Source organism: Theropithecus gelada, chromosome 5, assembly GCF_003255815.1.
Source record: "Theropithecus gelada isolate Dixy chromosome 5, Tgel_1.0, whole genome shotgun sequence".
NCBI classification, from domain to species: domain Eukaryota; kingdom Metazoa; phylum Chordata; class Mammalia; order Primates; family Cercopithecidae; genus Theropithecus; species Theropithecus gelada.
In genome coordinates this window covers 13,751,706-13,758,618 of record NC_037672.1, presented here as the reverse complement: position 1 = coordinate 13,758,618, position 6,913 = coordinate 13,751,706, and the positions used below count along the sequence as shown (strand labels likewise).

Genomic DNA, 6,913 nt, shown 5'->3' with positions numbered 1-6,913 from the left:
TGATGGATTATAGTCAGTGTTTTACTCAGCTCCAGAATTTGTGAGCTCTGAGTGAAGGCTGACCTCTGGGAACAGAGTGAATAACGTGCTTTGTGGAGGATCAGGGTGAGAGTGCTCAGTGCTGTCCTGAGCACTGAGTTTTGCATCCTGCAGGAGCCCATGTAGGCCTAGGAAAGGACGGAGCATCAGTGGTAGAGGAAGAGTTGGAAGGACAGGAAAGTCTTGAGTCCCCCAGGAATTATTGTTGTGTTCAGCCCTGGTATGGCAGTCTCCTTTTCTGTAGCCTGCCTCTAACATGCAGTGGACTCTAACTGGCCATATTTCCATTTAGTGACCCTGCCCACCTCGCCATACCTGGTTGAGACAGGACTAGGCATCCAACCTCACCTGGGCAATGAAATTCTCCCTCTCCTAGAATTTAATAATTAAATCAGAAAGATACAAAGGCTGGAAGGTGGTGGAAGGTAGTATGCTAATGGTAGCATACTAGAAATGGGGGCTGAAAACTCTTGCTTTTGGAATATTCCCATTTCCTTTCCCTTTCTGAATCAAATCTTCTTGATTCTATGAGATATCCCAGTAGCCCAACACACATATAGGGAGGGAGGAGGGAATTAGGATGGGAGTGACTCAGATGCCTTCTGGGAAAAGGAGTAGACCAGTTTTCCAGGAGTGAAGGGTGCAGTGAGAAAAGAGCCAGGAGTGGATCTCAGGCCTCCCATTTCAAGTCGAGCAAGTGTCTTCACCCTGTAATAAAATCAAGGACTCAGAAAATCAGAGCCGGAAAGGATCTTACTCATGAGGAAACAATGGCCCAGAAAGGGGACATGACTTGCTGAGGATCCTGCAGTCAGTGATTGGGTCTGGAACCCAGGACTCTCATCTCAGTTCTCTTTCTACCATGTCCCCAGCTCATCTGAGCTCAGCTCCTCTGTCCAGATGGGTCTATTATGCTCCCATTCTCTGTCCTAGTTGGTGGCTCTGGGTGATTTCCTGTCAGGTCCAGTTGCCTGGGGTTAACTCCAGCTGTGCATTTACTTGGGGAGGGTGTTTACTGAGAGCATCTGCCTACATAAGGACCCAGGTGGCTCATCCCTTAGGATTGTGGGATTGAGAGCCACAATGCGATAATCACATGGAAGGACACCGGTATGGAGGAACACCAGTCATAATAGCATGATGTGATGTGAGCGTGGGGGTGGGACTCTCAGGCTGCCCCACCCACACGCACCCTGCCAGCCATGCAGCATTCTAGCAGGGCTGCATTCCTGGCCTCAGATGTAACACTTGTTATATTGCTTCCAAATTTGGTTGGATGCAGTAATTGCACTCTTCTTTCCAGTCGACTCAGTCTCCCCAAGGTAGGAGGATGTCTGCTCTCTCTGCACCAAGCAGGATCTTAGGGTGACTAAAGATGGTCAGTGCTCCTGCATTACTTATATAGTTTGTCTGAGGACATAGCCCTAAAGTATGATCTGAAGTTTGCTAGAATCAGAATCCCTTAGTGTGACATTGGTAAAAATGCCAACTATAGGGCCTCTTGCAAGACCTACTGAATCATAATCTCTATATTATTAATAGACTTTTCGGATGGTGAAGGCTGCTGGTGCAATGAGTTCATTGAGGTTGGAAAAAGTGATGGGTTTAGGCTGGAGAGATGATGGTTTTCTGTTCCTGCCACAACACTTCCTAGCTGGGTGATTTGGGACCTGTCACCCACTCTTTGAGCATCCCTTGAAGGAAAGGAATGTGTCCTATATTTATCACTTTTCAATGGCTAGAACACAACTGGTCCTTAACTAGTGTTGAATGAATACATACACGTAGAAGTGAAGATCATAACCCATATTACACCTCTTGAAAGAGATAACTCAAGGAAATCACTTGTGCAAACTCCTACACATTGCAGGTCCTCACCAAGTGCAGTTCTCTCCCATTCCCCTTGGGTCAGTGGCTTGTGGTCTGCAGGTAACTTGTTCAGGGATACCGTGAAGTGTGGAGGCAATGGCAGGTTCTCAGGGACCTGGCTGAGACCTAGGGTGATAAGTGCTCCTATATTCTCCAAACTCCATTCTTATTCCCTCCCTGTGGTCCTCAGTCCTTTGTCCTGGGAGCCACCAAACCAGTGAAGGTCAACAGAGGCCAATCACAAAGGAGGGGGTTATGGCTGTCCATGTGGTCAATGTGAGGCTTGGGAGGCCACACCCAGCAGATGCTAAGTCTGTGTCCAGAGGCAGAAGAGTCGTGGCTGTGATCAGCAGCTAAGGTTAGGGGGCAACACAGAGGGTTAAGTTGGGGATTTGGGGTACTGCATATGAATAAATGAATCCAGGCATTAGCATTTGTGATACCCTTGGGAAAATTGTATACCCCCAGAGTCAATGATTATTTTTTATCTATGAAAGGGTCATAAAGAACCTCCTATATTCCTTCTCAGTATTTGTCTGAGAAGGAAATGAGTTAAATGAGGATACAATTATTGTTTCTCTCTCTCTCGACTCTATTGTGATGCTTTCTGCTCAAAGTGTGGTCCCAAACCAGCAGTATCAGTGTCACCTGGGAGCCTGTTAGAACTGTAGACTCTCAGGCCCTGCCCCAGACCTAGTGAATCAGAACCTCATTTTGACATGACACCCAAGTGACTTAAAATTCACATTAAAGTTTCAGAAGTGAAGGCTAAACAATTACAAGGAATTTTTCATTCTCTAAGCACTTTTTTTTTTTTTTTCTAGTGAGCACTTCGAAGAAAGGGAATGTCTTGTTTCTCTCTTTTCAGTACCTGGAATATAATTGATTATTCACTAATGTTGAATGAATGAATGAATGAATGAATGAATGAATGAAGGTCTCAACCTGTATTGTCTTGTTTCTCACCCACTTGGAGTTCTTTACCCAATTGATTTCCTGCTGTAATAGCAGGAGATATACACGGGGATTGCAGCTGCCTCACACGCAGCCGATGCCAGCCACAGATGCAGGCATTTAGCGTGTGATTAAGGACAGAGTAATCTACTTAATGTGGGTTGTGGGAGATATTTGGCAAGAACCAAGGGACAGGGGTTGGATTTTACTTTCCAAAGATAATGTCTTTCCCAATTGTTTAAAGCCCTCAGTAACTTGGATCACACCCAGACAGAAATAAGCCTTCTTAAGACAGAATTCTGTAAACAGGACTCTTGCTCACTTTTGCAGCAGAATCTTGACTCTTTAACAGTCTGCTTAGGTTTTTATGTAACATGGCATGGAGGCCTGCCCAGCCGGATCTTTGTGGAGCTAAGCCCAACTGAACTAACCGCCTATAGAGGAGAAATGCTTTTTGTTTACTATATTTTACCATGAGCTAAATTAATTAAAGGATTAATCTATTCCATCACTCAACAAATACTACAGTGCCCGGTTTGAGGTTACTGTAGTGAGTACGTCAGCAGTCCCTGCTTCTACCAAGTAATTGCCAGGTGGTGAGGACGGAATAAGAATCAAGCAATTACAGTGAGGTTTGAGGAAGTGCAGACTGACATGGGAGAGCATGGCAGGCAAACTTAGCCTGCAAGGGTGGAGGTGCTGGAGAGATACTTCCTGCAGGAAGTGGCCTGTAGGCTGATACTTGAAGAATGGTTAGGAGTTAGGCAATTGGGACGGGAGGGAGGAAATGAAGCGGAGGCAAAGAATAGCATGGGCCCAAACCTAAAAACAAGAGAGAGTAAGCTAGAGCAAAGGAAGTGGCTCAGTGCATGTTTTGGGTAGGACTTGTGTGGGGTGTTTATGAATACACGTGTGGGGTGTGGAGCCTGATGAGAGACAAGGCTGAGAAGGTAAGCAGGTGGATCCTCTTATGAAATTTGCATTTTATCCTAAGGCCAATTGAGGAAGTCTTTGAAAGGTCAGGTGTTCGTGGGGTCTGATAGTTTCCAGTTTGCCTCCCTCATGGACCAGTGGGCCCCTTCATCAATATGGTGAAATATGATGATAGGAAAAGATTTGGTTTTGGTCTGTGTGTCTCACACTGCCCTCTTGCCTCTGGTCTATAGCTTCTTGCTTTGCATCCTGTAATGCTAACAATAGAAGAGTCCTAATTTGGCCTTGTACACTTCTTCAAAGAACAGGGTAATACTCTTCTCTTTTTTAACTCTTATTTTAATTTAAGGGGTACATGCACAGGATGTGCAGGTTTGTAACACAGGTAAATGTGTGTCATGGGGGTTTGTTGTACAGGTTATTTCATCACCCAGGTATTAAGCCTAGTATTCACTCATTATTTTCCCTGATCCTGTCTCTCCTCATACCCTCTGCCCTCCAATAGGCCTCAGTGTGCATTATTCCCCTTTATGTGTCTATGTATTCTCATCATTTAGCTCCAACCTGTAAGTGAAAACATGCAGTATTTAGTTTTCTGCTCCTGCGTTGCTTTGCTAAGAATAATGGCCTCTAGCTCCATCCATGTTCCTGCAAAGTACATGATCTCATTCCATTTTTGTGGCTGCATAGTACTCCACGGTACATATGTAGCACATTTTCTTTATCCAGTGTATCATTGATGGGCATTTAGGTGGATTTCATGTCCTTGTTTTTGTAACTAGTGCTGCAGTGAACATACAAGTGCATATGTCTTTGTAATAGAGCAATTTATATTCCTTTGGATACATACCCAGTAGTGGGATTGCTGGGTCGAATGGTAGTTCTGTTTTTAGGTTCTTGAGGAATTGCCACACTGTCTTCCACAATGGTTGAACTAATTTACACTCCCATAACCTATGTAAAAGCATTCCTATTTTTCCGTAACCTTGCCAACTTCTGTTATTTGTTGACTTTTTAATAATAGCCATTCTGACTTATATGTGATGGTATCTCTTTGTGGTTTTGATTTGCGTTGCTCTAATGATCAGTGATGTTGAACTTTTTTTCATATGATTGTTGGCCAAACGTGTATGTTCTTTTGAGAAGTGTCTTTTCATGTCTTTTGCCCACTTTTGAATGAGGTGGGGTTTTTTTTTTTTTTTTTCCTTGTAATTTCCTTATAGATGCTGGGTATTAGACCTTCATCACCTGCATAGTTTGAAAATTGGGATACATACAGAGCAAAATGTTTCTCTGTAGGTTGTCTGTTTACTCTGTTGACAGTTTCTTTTGTTGTGCAGAAGCTCTTTAGTTTAATTAAATCCCATTTGTCAATGTTTGCTTTTGTTGCAATAGCTTTTGCCATCTTCGTCATGAAATCTCTGCCCATGCCAATGTGCTGAATGGTATTGTCTAGATTTTCTTCTAGGGTATTGCCTAGGCTTTGGGTTTTGCATTTAAGTCTTTAATTCATCTTGAGTTGACTTTCATATATGGCGTAAGGAAGGGGTTCAGTTATCCCTGCACCATTTATTAAATAGGGAATCCTTTCCTCATAGCTTGTTTTTGTCAGGTTTGTTGAAGATCAGATAGGTGTAGATGTGTGGTTTTATTTCTGTTTTCTCTATGCTGCTTTATTGGTCTATGTGTCTGTTCTTGTAACAGTACCATACTGTTATGGTTACGGTAGCCCTGTAGTATAGTTTGACGTCGGGTAGCCTGATGTCTTCAGCTTTGAAGAACAGTGTTTCTCTACCAATATGTCAGCAATTCACTTCTCCTGGTGGCTCTGCTTCCAGTCTCTCTATTGTGAGGGCTTCCTCTGTGTGGCTTATTTCCCTGAGTCCCCCAAGCCTTGTGTGGCAAGTGGGGTTCTGCTGCTTGGTGCCCTCGCTGAAAACCACTGCCCTATGGGGTCTCACCAGCAGCATCCCCATGGCCACTCCCCATGGAGGTCAGGCCGTTTCTGTATAATCATTTTATAGCCATTAATGTACTAGCTACATTCATGTATGCTTTCATTACGAGAGCCCTTACTTTGAGCTGTGACTGTTCAAAGATTTTTGAGAGGCCATGTGGTATAGTGGTCAAATCATAGGACTGAGGGTCAGAAGAGCTGGTCTGAACTGTGGCCCCTTTCTGCCCTCATTGTATGCCCTTCTTGAGTCATCAGAATCACAGTTTCAGTTTCCACAGCTGTAAAATGAGGACAACAAGAGCATCTCCCTTGTCTTTCTCAGGGTGGTGGTGAGATCAAACAAGATGGTGCATGGGAAAATGTTTTGAAAAATTCTATAAAAGATTGGGCTTTTCCTTCCACAGGAGGCCTACACGCCGCCACTTGTGCTGCCGCCATGTCCCTAGTGATCCCTGAAAAGTTCCAGCATATTTTGCGAGTACTCAACACCAACATCGATGGGCGGCGGAAAATAGCCTTTGCCATCACTGCCATTAAGGGTGTGGGCTGAAGATATGCTCATGTGGTGTTGAGGAAAGCAGACATTGACCTCACCAAGAGGGCAGGAGAACTCACTGAGGATGGATGAGGTGGAACGTGTGATCACCATTATGAAGAATCCACGCCAGTACAAGATCCCAGACTGGTTCTTGAACAGACAGAAGGATGTAAAGGATGGAAAATATAGCCAGGTCCTAACCAATGGTCTGGACCACAGGCTCCGTGAAGACCTGGAGCGACTGAAGAAGATTCGGGCCCATAGAGGGCTGCGCCACTTCTGGGGCCTTCGTGTCCGAGGCCAGCACACCAAGACCACTGGCCGCCGTGGCCGCACCGTGGGTGTGTCCAAGAAGAAATAAGTCTGTAGGCCTTGTCTGTTAATAAATAGTTTATATACCTAAAAAAAAAAAAAAAAAAAAAAAAGATTGGGCTTTTATGAGCACTGTGGACATCCCGGGTTCAGTTCCTGGCTGCCCATCTCCTTCTGGCGCAGCTGAAGGTAGGATCCAGGAGTTATAGCATTTCTCACCTTTTGCAACTCATCACCTTCCTGTCTGAGGCTTGCAAACTAGGTTTCATTTACCACTGCTCCTGCACTCCATCACTTAATGGGCAACCTAA

At 44.5% G+C, this 6,913-nt stretch overlaps 1 pseudogene across 1 annotated transcript; it reads left to right on the top strand.

The window, feature by feature from the left end:
* The first annotated feature begins 6,188 nt into the window (after window positions 1-6,188).
* On the top strand, window positions 6,189-6,688 carry LOC112624873 (annotated as a pseudogene). The gene has a single exon (XR_003119485.1). The product of XR_003119485.1 is annotated as a 40S ribosomal protein S18 pseudogene (transcript).
* The last annotated feature ends 225 nt before the right edge of the window (window positions 6,689-6,913 follow it).